The following is a 12,526-nucleotide window of genomic DNA, read 5'->3' as shown; positions in this document are numbered from 1 at the left end:
GAGTTGATTGCAGCAGCAAATTTGTTAGCAGTTGGGCAAACCATGGGGGTCATTCCAAGTTGATCGCAGCAGGAATTTTTTTTAGCAGTTGGGCAAAACCATGTGCACTGCAGGGGAGGCAGATTGAACATGTGCAGAGAGAGTTATAGGCCCTACACACTGGCCGATTTTTGGAAAGATATGAACGATCTCGTTCATAAATGAACGAGAACTCGTTCATATCTTTCAGTGTGGAGGCTCCAGCGATGAACGATGCGCGTCCCCGCGCTCGTTCATCGCTGGTCTCCCGTCGGCTGTGCATGCAGGCCAATATGGACGATCTCGTCCATATTTGCCTGCACTTCAATGCAGCCGCATGACGGGGGGAGTGAAGAAACTTCACTCCCCCCGTCACTGCCCCCCCGCCGCCGGGTCGCTCGTCGGACGTATCCGCCGTCGGGCAGCTCGGCGGCGGATCGGCTAGTGTATAGGGCCCCTTAGATTTGGGTGTGGTGTGTTCAATCTGCAATCTAAATTGCAGTGTAAAAATAAAGCAGCCAGTATTTACCCTGCACAGAAACAAAATAACCCACCCAAATCTAACTCTCTCTGCAAATGTTATATCTGCCTCCCCTGCAGTGCACATGGTTTTGCCCAACTGCTAAAATTCCTGCTGCGATCAACTTGGAATTACCCCCCATGGGGGTAATTCAGACCTGATAGCTAGCAGGCGATTTTTGCACTGCTGCGATCAGATAGTCGCCGCCTACAGGGGGAGTGTATTTTAGCTGTGCAAGTGTGCGATCGCATGTGTAGCAGAGCTGTACAAACAGATCTTGTGCAGTCTCTGGAAGGTCGACAGGGTTTCTAGGTCGACATGTGCTAGGTCGACAGGTCTAAAGGTCGACATGAGGAAATTATTATTTTTTGTGTCGTTTTCTTCGTAGAGTGACCGGGATCCCAAATTAGTGCACCGCGTCCCCTCGCATGGCTCGCTTCGCTCGCCATGCTTCGGGCATGGTGCCTTCGCTCCGCTACCACTTCGCTTGGCACACTTTACCGTTCCAATCGTAGTCCACGTGGATCGTTAAGAATGAAAAAATTAAAAAAGAGAAAAAAAATGTGAAAAACTCATGTCGACCTTTAGACCTGTCGACCTAGCACATGTCGACCTAGAAACCCTGTCGACCTTCCATCCATGTCGACCTAGTGACTGTCGACCTATAGTGGTCGACCTAAACATTGTCGACCTAGATACTGTCGATCTTCAGACCGGATCCCGTTACATTGACCGTACAGAAACATGCACATATGAATTGTGTCATTTCATTTAAAAATGTATAAAATGGCTGTGGCTATGCTAAGTAATGGCTATGGTATCTATATAAAGATAGAAAAAATTTACAGATACTCATAGCTGAATCAATAATGGCCTGAAGCACCTAGGCTAGGGACAGATGAAGCTCCTAATGTAGGGTTCATTTTTGTTTTCGATGTTAGCCAATGGTTAGATGTATGGTTGGGTTTATGTTGGGGTTAGGCTTTTATATACTCTCTCAGGCAGGAATCTGCCTCTTTTCGGCAAATTCATTCCTGTGAAGAGTGCGATTCCGGACTCCGGGCATTGAAATTGACATGGTGGCTGGCTGCTGCCATTTTATGCAGGAGGAGCCAAGTTTCGTGATGCTATAGGTTTAGCTCTGGTGGGAGGTAAGGTCACACTCAGGCAGGGTCAGTCTTTGCTGGGGCTGTTCAGCTTCACTTGGCGTTATACCCATGGGCAGTAGGTTTGCCCTAAGCTTCTGCGCATGGCCGCTGTGTTCAGAAGTCTCACCACTTTTGTTTTGTTGTCTTCTGAGGTCAACAGGGGTGAGTTTTTATCCATCTCTCTCCTTTTTGAACTTGCAGTTGCAGTTTCTGACTGATGCAGCTGGAGCTTCAGCTCAGCTGACGCTTGGCCGCATCTTCACCTTCGTTGACTGTGATGGTCTGGCATTGACCCTGTGGTGCAGAATTACATAGCAGATGTCCAGATTGCAGTGGAGTCGTTTTCTTGTGCCTCCTGCTACCTTGGCTGGTAACATCTGCCCCTTTCACTGTTGGCAGGTCCTAGGGCCAGAATGGAAGGGCTAGTGGAGCATTCCATTCCCCCGGGGACTCTTAGAACACACTATGCGGCCTGGAGTCAGTGGGAAGCCTCTTTGGATCGCATATGAGTGAAAGGATAGACCCTGCACCATATTTTTCTCTATTGTCTGGAGCTTTTATTCTTCTGGGAAATCCAGAGCAGTAGTGTCACAGTGGTTGGCGGGCATTTTGATTTTCTTGCACCTGCATGGGCAGTGTGACTTTATTATTGTTTTTTTGGTTAGTTGGGCCATTAAGGGTTGGGGACGGCTAGCGCTGGTGCCTGATGATCGCAGGTGTCCCATTACCACACCCTTACTTGTTCAAATAGTTTTGATGCTATGTCCGTTTGTTCTCTACTTTGTTTCAATTCGCTTTTGCGATGGCCTTTCACATGGCCTCTGCATCGGTGAGCTTGTTGCCGCTTACAAGCTTGCCATTCCACCTTTGCTGAACCGAAATTGGCTTTGTGCAGAATACGATGCTCCAACTGGGTCGGACTTGTTGGCTTCCTCCACATCCTTGTGCTGACTCCTGTATTTGTCCAGTGATACTGTTGTCTGGACCTCTGAGTGAGGGCACATGGTTGATTCATCTTGATGGTTCCCTGGTTACGTTCTTTCAGTTCTGGTAAGTCTTACGGTATTGCATTTTGTCACAAGTGTTGTTCCCTAGAGATTATGGCACAAACTTGTTTCGCATTAGGGCTACAACCACCGCTGCTTCCCTTGGGCATTCGGCATCTGAGATTCAGGCATTGAGACCCTGGAAGTCCGATGTTTACAAACATTATATCCATTGATTCTGTTTTTTTCTTCATTGTTTTATTCAATGGCATTTTTCCGTAATTTAGTTTGGGAGCACTCAGCCGCTGATCACCATTCTTGGTGGGTGCTAGTGGGATTTTGCCCTGTTTTTGCCCTGATCCACGGAGTGAGAGTCTGATTGGATATTGTACTCTGGGCAGGTTTTTTCATGTTTTTACCCTGGGCCAAGTTGTTCCCCCCCCCTCTCTCCGCTTTCCTCCTTCCCTTCCTTTCTTTCTGTTTGTAGCTTACGTTATTAATTAATTCAAGGTGGGATGTACTAACCTCTCCCGCCGCGTTAACTGCTTTTCTCTGCGCTCCCCTGACATATTCTCCACAGTAACCTGTCTCCGGCTCCCCCTCCCATTGCTGCTATTCGTCTATTGTTTACACGTGCTCCGCCTCTTCTCCGCCGTGGCCACTCAGGTCTCCTTTGCTATTCTCTTGCGCATGCGCACATGCCATAGCATCCCGAGCAAAGGGGGAGCGCGGCATCAACCAAGCTGAGACCTGAGTGGCTGTGGCGGTGAAGAGGCGGTGCATGTGTAAACAAGAAGCGATTAGCAGCGCCGGGAGGGGGAGCCGGAGACAGGTTACCATGGAGAATATGTCAGGGGAGCGCAGAGAAAAGCAGTTAATGTGGTGGGAGAGGTTAGTACATCCTACCTTTGTTGTAGCAGGAGGTCCCTGGGATGTCTGTCCTCTTTGGCTCACCTTTAGTCTGCGCTTCCTTCTTGTTTATTCTCTGGTTGGGGCATTGGGGAATGTGTCCTAATTTCTGTTTGTTCGCCAATGTTGTGGCCGATGTTCATGCAACAGAGCGATTATTAGCAGACTGCGCACGTGCCATGACACGCCCTATCCCAACCACTCCCCATAAACACACCATTAACACCTACAAAATGCCACTTCCTGTCAATCACTCCTCCATGTAATCCACATTGCGAGTGGGATCGCAGCGGCCCCTTTGTGCATGCACATTGCGATCGCAGCACATGCGCAGTCTGCAGATAATAGCCCATTGCTGATAATCACCCATTGCGTACAAAAATGAATTAGGCTCAATGCAGAGTAGGGGTAAATTAACAAACCTTGGCCTAGCGCTTAGAGGTATAATTGCCCCTGGTGCAATAATGTGGAGAAACAAACAGTACGGTACATTGTTTCCGGCATAACACGCGTCCCCTCCATCTTGATCCGGTGCATGTACTGTAGCTAAGCTTTATCCTTGGCATGGGGGAAGGGAGGGGGTAGAAAAAAGAATAAAATCTATGTATCGTTTCCTTTATCAGGCAAAACGCTATTTCTTAGGCAACAAAGACTTTAATGACTCACCGTAAAATATAATTCTGCTATTTTATTCCTTGTCGTCCTTGTACGCGGTGGTATGGTTCTTACTCTATTAATCCTTCATTGTGTTCTGTAAAGCACACGGCGCATTTCCAACAACCCACTCCTGCTTTTCCGTTTACGTATCATTTAGAGCATAAAAAACATAAAAAACATTGACCTTTCCCGAGGTTCACGTTTTGAGCAAAGGGAGAACGTTAATCCCGTTTCAGCATTTTATGAAGCCCCATTTGCATACAAATTGGCCATCAATAACCAATTATAATCTTCATCTTGGAAAGCAGAGAACTGCGAAAGTCGTACAAGAACTGCAATAACCAGCAGCTAGAGCCTGTATAGCTGTGCAATGTGCAAATGTAGAAGATGAATTACACTGTACTGAGATACAGGGGGAAACAGCTCTGTGTAATAACAACACTGATATAGTCTAACAGGATATTATATTATGCACCAGTAGACCTGTTTCCAGCATGATCAGCACGGGTGTCGTACGGTATGCCGGCGCTTGGGCTCCCGGCGACCAGCATACCGGCGCCGGGAGCCCGACCGCCGGCATACCGACAGCGTGGCAAGCGCAAAGAAGCCCCTTGCGGGCTCGCTACGCGCGCCACACTATTTTATTCTCCCTCCAGGGGGGTCGTGGACCCCCACGAGGGAGAATAGTTGTCGGTATGCCGGGTGTCGGGATTCCGGCGCCGGTATACTGTGCGCCGGGATCCCGACATTCGGCATACAGAAAACCACCCATCAGCACTGTAGCCCATTTATCTACATAAACTCATATCTATCTACAGTAAATATATATATATATATATATATATATATATATATATATATAATAAGAATTTACTTACCGATAATTCTATTTCTCATAGTCCGTAGTGGATGCTGGGGACTCCGAAAGGACCATGGGGAATAGCGGCTCCGCAGGAGACTGGACACAAAGTAAAAGCTTTAGGACTAGCTGGTGTGCACTGGCTCCTCCCCCTATGACCGTCCTCCAAGCCTCAGTTAGGATACTGTGCCCGGACGAGCGTACACAATAAGGAAGGATTTTGAATCCCGGGTAAGACTCATACCAGCCACACCAATCACACCGTACAACTTGTGATCTGAACCCAGTTAACAGCATGATAACAGAAGGAGCCTCTGAAAAGATGGCTCACAACAACAATAACCCGATTTTTGTAACAATAACTATGTACAAGTAATGCAGACAATCCGCACTTGGGATGGGCGCCCAGCATCCACTACGGACTATGAGAAATAGAATTATCGGTAAGTAAATTCTTATTTTCTCTAACGTCCTAGTGGATGCTGGGGACTCCGAAAGGACCATGGGGATTATACCAAAGCTCCCAAACGGGCGGGAGAGTGCGGATGACTCTGCAGCACCGAATGAGAGAACTCCAGGTCCTCCTCAGCCAGGGTATCAAATTTGTAGAATTTAGCAAACGTGTTTGCCCCTGACCAAGTAGCTGCTCGGCAAAGTTGTAAAGCCGAGACCCCTCGGGCAGCCGCCCAAGATGAGCCCACTTTCCGTGTGGAATGGGCTTTTACAGATTTTGGCTGTGGCAGGCCTGCCACAGAATGTGCAAGCTGAATTGTACTACAAATCCAACAAGCAATCGTCTGCTTAGAAGCAGGATCACCCAGCTTGTTGGGTGCATACAGGATAAACAGCGAGTCAGATTTTCTGACTCCAGCCGTCCTGGAAACATATATTTTCAGGGCCCTGACTACGTCCAGCAACTTGGAATCCTCCAAGTCCCTAGTAGCCGCAGGCACCACAATAGGTTGGTTTAAGTGAAATGCTGAAACCACCTTAGGGAGAAATTGAGGACGAGTCCTCAATTCTGCCCTGTCCGTATGAAAAATTAGGTAAGGGCTTTTATAGGATAAAGCCGCCAATTCTGATACACGCCTGGCTGAAGCCAGGGCTAACAGCATTACCACTTTCCATGTGAGATATTTCAAGTCCACAGTGGTGAGTGGTTCAAACCAATGTGATTTTAGGAATCCCAACACTACATTGAGATCCCAAGGTGCCACTGGAGGCACAAAAGGAGGCTGTATATGCAGTACTCCCTTGACAAACGTCTGAACTTCAGGAACAGAAGCTAGTTCTTTTTGGAAGAATATCGACAGGGCCGAAATTTGAACCTTAATGGACCCTAATTTGAGGCCCATAGACAGTCCTGTTTGCAGGAAATGCAGGAATCGACCCAGTTGAAATTCCTCTGTAGGGGCCTTCCTGGCCTCGCACCACGCAACATATTTATGCCAAATACGGTGATAATGTTGTACGGTTACATCCTTCCTGGCTTTGATCAGGGTAGGGATGACTTCATCCGGAATGCCTTTTTCCTTCAGGATCCGGCGTTCAACCGCCATGCCGTCAAACGCAGCCGCGGTAAGTCTTGGAACAGACATGGTCCCTGCTGGAGCAGGTCCTGTCCTAGAGGTAGAGGCCACGGGTCTTCCGTGAGCATCTCTTGAATTTCCGGGTACCAAGTCCTTCTTGGCAAATCCGGAGCCACGAGTATAGTCTTTACTCCTCTCCTTCTTATGATTCTCAGTACTTTTGGTATGAGAGGAAGAGGAGGGAACACATACACTGACCGGTACACCCACGGTGTTACCAGAGCGTCCACAGCTATTGCCTGAGGGTCCCTTGACCTGGAGCAATATCTGTCCAGTTTTTTGTTGAGGCGAGACGCCATCATGTCCACCTTTGGTTTTTCCCAACGGTTTACAATCATGTGGAAGACTTCTGGGTGAAGTCCCCACTCCCCCGGGTGAAGATCGTGTCTGCTGAGGAAGTCTGCTTCCCAGTTGTCCACTCCCGGAATGAACACTGCTGACAGTGCTATCACATGATTTTCCGCCCAGCGAAGAATCCTTGCCACTTCCGTCATTGCCCTCCTGCTTCTTGTGCCGCCCTGTCTGTTTACGTGGGCGACTGCCGTGATGTTGTCCGACTGGATCAATACTGGCTGACCCTGAAGCAGAGGCCTTGCCTGACTTAGGGCATTGTAAATGGCCCTTAGTTCCAGGATATTTATGTGAAGTGACGTTTCCATGCTTGACCACAAGCCCTGGAAATTTTTTCCCTGTGTGACTGCTCCCCAGCCTCTCAGGCTGGCATCCGTGGTCACCAGGACCCAATCCTGAATGCCGAATCTGCGGCCCTCTAGGAGATGAGCACTCTGTAACCACCACAGGAGAGACACCCTTGTCCTTGGAGACAGGGTTATCCGCTGATGCATTTGAAGATGCGATCCGGACCATTTGTCTAGCAGATCCAACTGAAAAGTTCTTGCGTGGAATCTGCCGAATGGAATCGCTTCGTAAAAGCCACCATCTTTCCCAGGACCCTTGTGCACTGATGCACTGACACCTGGCCTGGTCTTAGGAGTTTCCTGACTAGGTCGGATAACTCCCTGGCTTTCTCTTCCGGGAGAAACACCTTTTTCTGTACTGTGTCCAGAATCATCCCTAGGAACAGCAGACGTGTCGTCGGAATCAGCTGCGATTTTGGAATATTTAGAATCCATCCGTGCTGTCGTAGTACTATTTGAGATAGTGCTACTCCGACCTCTAACTGTTCTCTGGACCGTGCCCTTATCAGGAGATCGTCCAAGTAAGGGATAATTAAGACGCCTTTTCTTCGAAGAAGAATCATCATTTCGGCCATTACCTTGGTAAAGACCCGGGGTGCCGTGGACAATCCAAACGGCAGCGTCTGAAACTGATAGTGACAGTTCTGTACCACAAACCTGAGGTACCCTTGGTGAGAAGGGCAAATTGGGACATGGAGGTAAGCATCCTTGATGTCCAGAGACACCATGTAGTCCCCTTCTTCCAGGTTCGCTATCACTGCTCTGAGTGACTCCATCTTGAACTTGAACCTTTTTATGTAAGTGTTCAAGGCTTTCAGATTTAAAATGTGTCTCACCGAGCCGTCCGGCTTCGGTACCACAAACAGCGTGGAGTAATACCCCTTTCCCTGTTGTAGGAGGGGTACCTTGATTATCACTTGCTGGGAATACAGCTTGTGAATGGCTTCCAATACCGCCTCCCTGTCGGGGGTAGACGTTGGTAAAGCAGACTTCAGGAACCGGCGAGGGGGAGACGTCTCGAATTCCAATTTGTACCCCTGAGATACTACCTGCAGGATCCAGGGGTCCACTTGCGAGTGAGTCCACTGCGCGCTGAAATTCTTGAGACGGGCCCCCACCGTGCCTGAGTCCGCTTGTAAGGCCCCATCGTCATGCTGAGGACTTGGCAGAAGCGGGGGAGGGCTTCTGTTCGTGGGAAGAAGCTGTCTGTTGCAGTCTTTTTCCCCTTCCTCTGCCCCGGGGCAGATATGAGTGGCCTTTTGCCCGCTTGCCCTTATGGGGACGAAAGGACTGAGCCTGAAAAGACGGTATCTTTTTCTGCTGCGAGGTGACTTGGGGTAAAAAGGTGGATTTTCCAGCCGTTGCCGTGGCCACCAGGTCCGATAGACCGCCCCCAAATAACTCCTCCCCTTTATACGGCAATACTTCCATATGCCGTTTGGAATCCGCATCCCCTGACCACTGTCGCGTCCATAATCCTCTTCTGGCAGAAATGGACATCGCACTTACTCTTGATGCCAGAGTGCAAATGTCTCTCTGTGCATCTCGCATATATAGGAATGCATCCTTTAAATGCTCTATAGTCAATAATATATTGTCCCTGTCCAGGGTATCAATATTTTCAGTCAGGGAATCCGACCAAGCCACCCCAGCACTGCACATCCAGGCTGAGGCGATTGCTGGTCGCAGTATAACACCAGTATGAGTGTATATACTTTTAAGGATATTTTCCAGCCTCCTATCTGCTGGCTCCTTAAGGGCGGCCGTTTCTGGAGACGGTAACGCCACTTGTTTTGATAAGCGTGTGAGCGCCTTATCCACCCTAGGGGGTGTTTCCCAACGTGCCCTAACCTCTGGTGGGAAGGGATATAGTGCCAATAATTTTTTAGAAATTAGCAGTTTTTTGTCGGGGGTAACCCACGCTTCATCACACACTTCATTCAATTCATCTGATTCAGGAAAAACTACGGGTAGTTTTTTTTACACAACACATAATACCCCTTTTTGTGGTACTTGCAGTATCAGAGATGTGCAAAACCTCCTTCATTGCCGTGATCATGTAACGTGTGGCCCTACTGGAAAATACGTTTGTTTCTTCACCGTCGACACTGGAGTCAGTGTCTGTGTCTGGGTCCGTGTCGACCCACTGAGGTAACGGGCGTTTAATAGCCCCTGACGGTGTTTGAGACGCCTGGACAGGCACTAACTGAGCTGCCGGCTGTCTCATGTCGTCAACAGTTTTCTGTAACGTGCCGACACTGTCACGTAATTCCTTAATTACGGCCATCCATTCAGGTGTCGACTCCCTAGGGGGTGACATCACCATTATAGGCAATTGCTCCGCCTCCACATCATTTTCCTCCTCATACATGTCGACACACACGTACCGACACCCAGCACACACACAGGGAATGCTCTGATAGAGGACAGGACCCACTTAGCCCCTTGGGGAGACAGAGGGAGAGTTTGCCAGCACACACCAGAGCGCTATATATATACAGGGATAACCTTATATAAGTGTTTTTCCCTTATATAGCTGCTGTATTGATTAATCTGCCAAATTAGTGCCCCCCCTCTCTTGTTTTACCCTGTTTCTGTAGTTGCAGGATGCAGGGGAGATTCTGGGAGCCTTCCTACCAGCGGAGCTGTGTGGGAAAAATGGCGCTGTGTGCTGAGGAGATAGGCCCCGCCCCCTTCACGGCGGGCTCTTCTCCCGCTTTTTTCTGGAAAACTGGCAGGGGTTAAATACATCCATATAGCCCAGGAGCTATATGTGATGTATTTTTTGCCAAATAAGGTAAATTCATTGCTTCCCAGGGCGCCCCCCCCCCCAGCGCCCTGCACCCTCAGTGACCGAAGTGTGAAGTGTGCTGAGAACAATGGCGCACAGCTGCAGTGCTGTGCGCTACCTTATGAAGACAGGAAAGTCTTCTGCCGCCGATTTATGGACCTCTTCTTGCTTCAGCATCTGTAAGGGGGCCGGCGGCGCGGCTCCGGGACCCATCCATGGCTGGGCCTGTGATCGTCCCTCTGGAGCTAATGTCCAGTAGCCTAAGAAGCCCAATCCACTCTTTACGCAGGTGAGTTCGCTTCTTCTCCCCTTAGTCCCTCGATGCAGTGAGCCTGTTGCCAGCAGGTCTCACTGAAAATAAAAAACCTATTTAAACTTTTACTCTAAGCAGCTCAGGAGAGCCACCTAGATTGCACCCTTCTCGTTCGGGCACAAAATCTTAACTGAGGCTTGGAGGAGGGTCATAGGGGGAGGAGCCAGTGCACACCAGCTAGTCATAAAGCTTTTACTTTGTGCCCAGTCTCCTGCGGAGCCGCTATTCCCCATGGTCCTTTCGGAGTCCCCAGCATCCACTAGGACGTTAGAGAAATATATGTATATGTCTGCCTATCTAACTCATATCTATCTACAGTATATAAATATATCTATCTGTCTATCTAACTCGTATCTATAGTATATGTACATGTAGCTATCTAACTAACTTATATTCTACGTAGCTATCTAACTGACTCATATATATCTACAGTACAGTATATATCTGTCTACCTATCTAACTCATATCTTTCTATATGCCTATCTATCTATCTATCTATCTATCTATCTATAAATCCATATCTCGTAAGGTGCTTATACACTAGACGACCTGTAAACGATGCATTCTCATTAACGATTTCCCTTGAACTCCCTCGGCAGCTCCCCGGCAGTCCTGGGCAAACGATATAGTAGAATGCATAGAAGATATATGTTAAGATCTGGGAGTGGCCACATCCAGGAGTGTCACAGCCGATAGACATTGTGAATCCGTTGGATGTGTGCTAGCGGTAGAAGTGCATGCCTCTGCGAGGAGAAAACGAGGAGGACAAATGTAGTTTCCTCTCATATGCTTTTATTAACGAAAATACATATAAGAGCTAATATTTAAAGAACAAAGTTTGAAGACTTCCAAAACATTAGGATGCAGAGTATTCATGGGCAGAGTTATTGAAAAGAGTCCGAATAATAAATGACTGTCTGATATGGCTAGTGAATACTGCAGAGTTTGCACGTTGGATAGTTAATTATCGTGACTGAAGAACACTGATGGAGTTTTGCAGAATGGATGATTATTAGTCGTGGCTGAAGAACAATGAAGGGGTTTTGCAGAATGGATGATTGTTAGATGTGACTGAAAAGCACTGCAGAACTGCTGGGAAATCCTCTACGGATAGAATGCTAGGAGATACTGTCCTAAGTGGCAGGCTGTGACCCGCGGGGCCGGGGTAACCAATGGCAGTTGTGCAGCAAACGACAGCTGAGGTGAGAATTCCGTGGAGCTGGTAATCCAAGAGACACTGGAAGGCACACAGGTGGACCTGTGGGAGCACAGAGCTACAACACCTGTACTGGGACAGAAACATAAAGCACTGGCAAGGTTTGAAACCAGACTGCCGCCTTTTACCAGAGAGCTCAGCCTGTGATTGGCTGGAAGAGACCAGAGACCAAGTCCCATTGGCATACTATGAATTGGTCTCCAACTTGGCGGCCCCCAGTACTACAGACATGCCAGAGAAGGGGATCTTGCTCAGGCAGCCTCCCTGCACAGTGCTCCAGAGCAAGGGATTTACACAGACACAAACTGAATGATTTGCAGTTCCGATTCGTCGGAAATGCCCAAATCGCTCATAATATCTTCTAGTGTATGGGCACCTCAAGGCCCTGCATAAAGGAGGCACGATGCGAGCATCCAAGCGTACGCAACACAGCAACAACCTATAAGGACACATCTGTACCAGGATTATGGCTGATGCAGAGCTGGGTTCGTTAGTGCTCCCAGCACCAGCGCACAGAGCAGAGGCAGAACTCTTGGAGGCAGCTGCCACCGGGGTCCTGCTTTGAAGGGGGGCACCTCTCCTCCTGTTCCGTGTGTTCAGCGACATTAATCAATTAAGTTAAATGACAGCAGCCGGTATCTTTTCCGTAGCCAACCTCCCCACTAGTCACTGCACCTTACAAATCACACCCTCTTTATTATAGATACACTGGAAGCAGACACCTTACTGATGAAGCTATGGAGAACGAAATGACAGACATAGGAATGGAGAGAGTTAAACCTCCTGTGATGGGTGTGGACCAAATTGTTATGAAAGGTTACA

The sequence above is a fragment of the Pseudophryne corroboree genome, chromosome 5, assembly GCF_028390025.1.
Source record: "Pseudophryne corroboree isolate aPseCor3 chromosome 5, aPseCor3.hap2, whole genome shotgun sequence".
Classification (NCBI taxonomy): domain Eukaryota; kingdom Metazoa; phylum Chordata; class Amphibia; order Anura; family Myobatrachidae; genus Pseudophryne; species Pseudophryne corroboree.
This window is presented reverse-complemented; position numbering follows the sequence as displayed.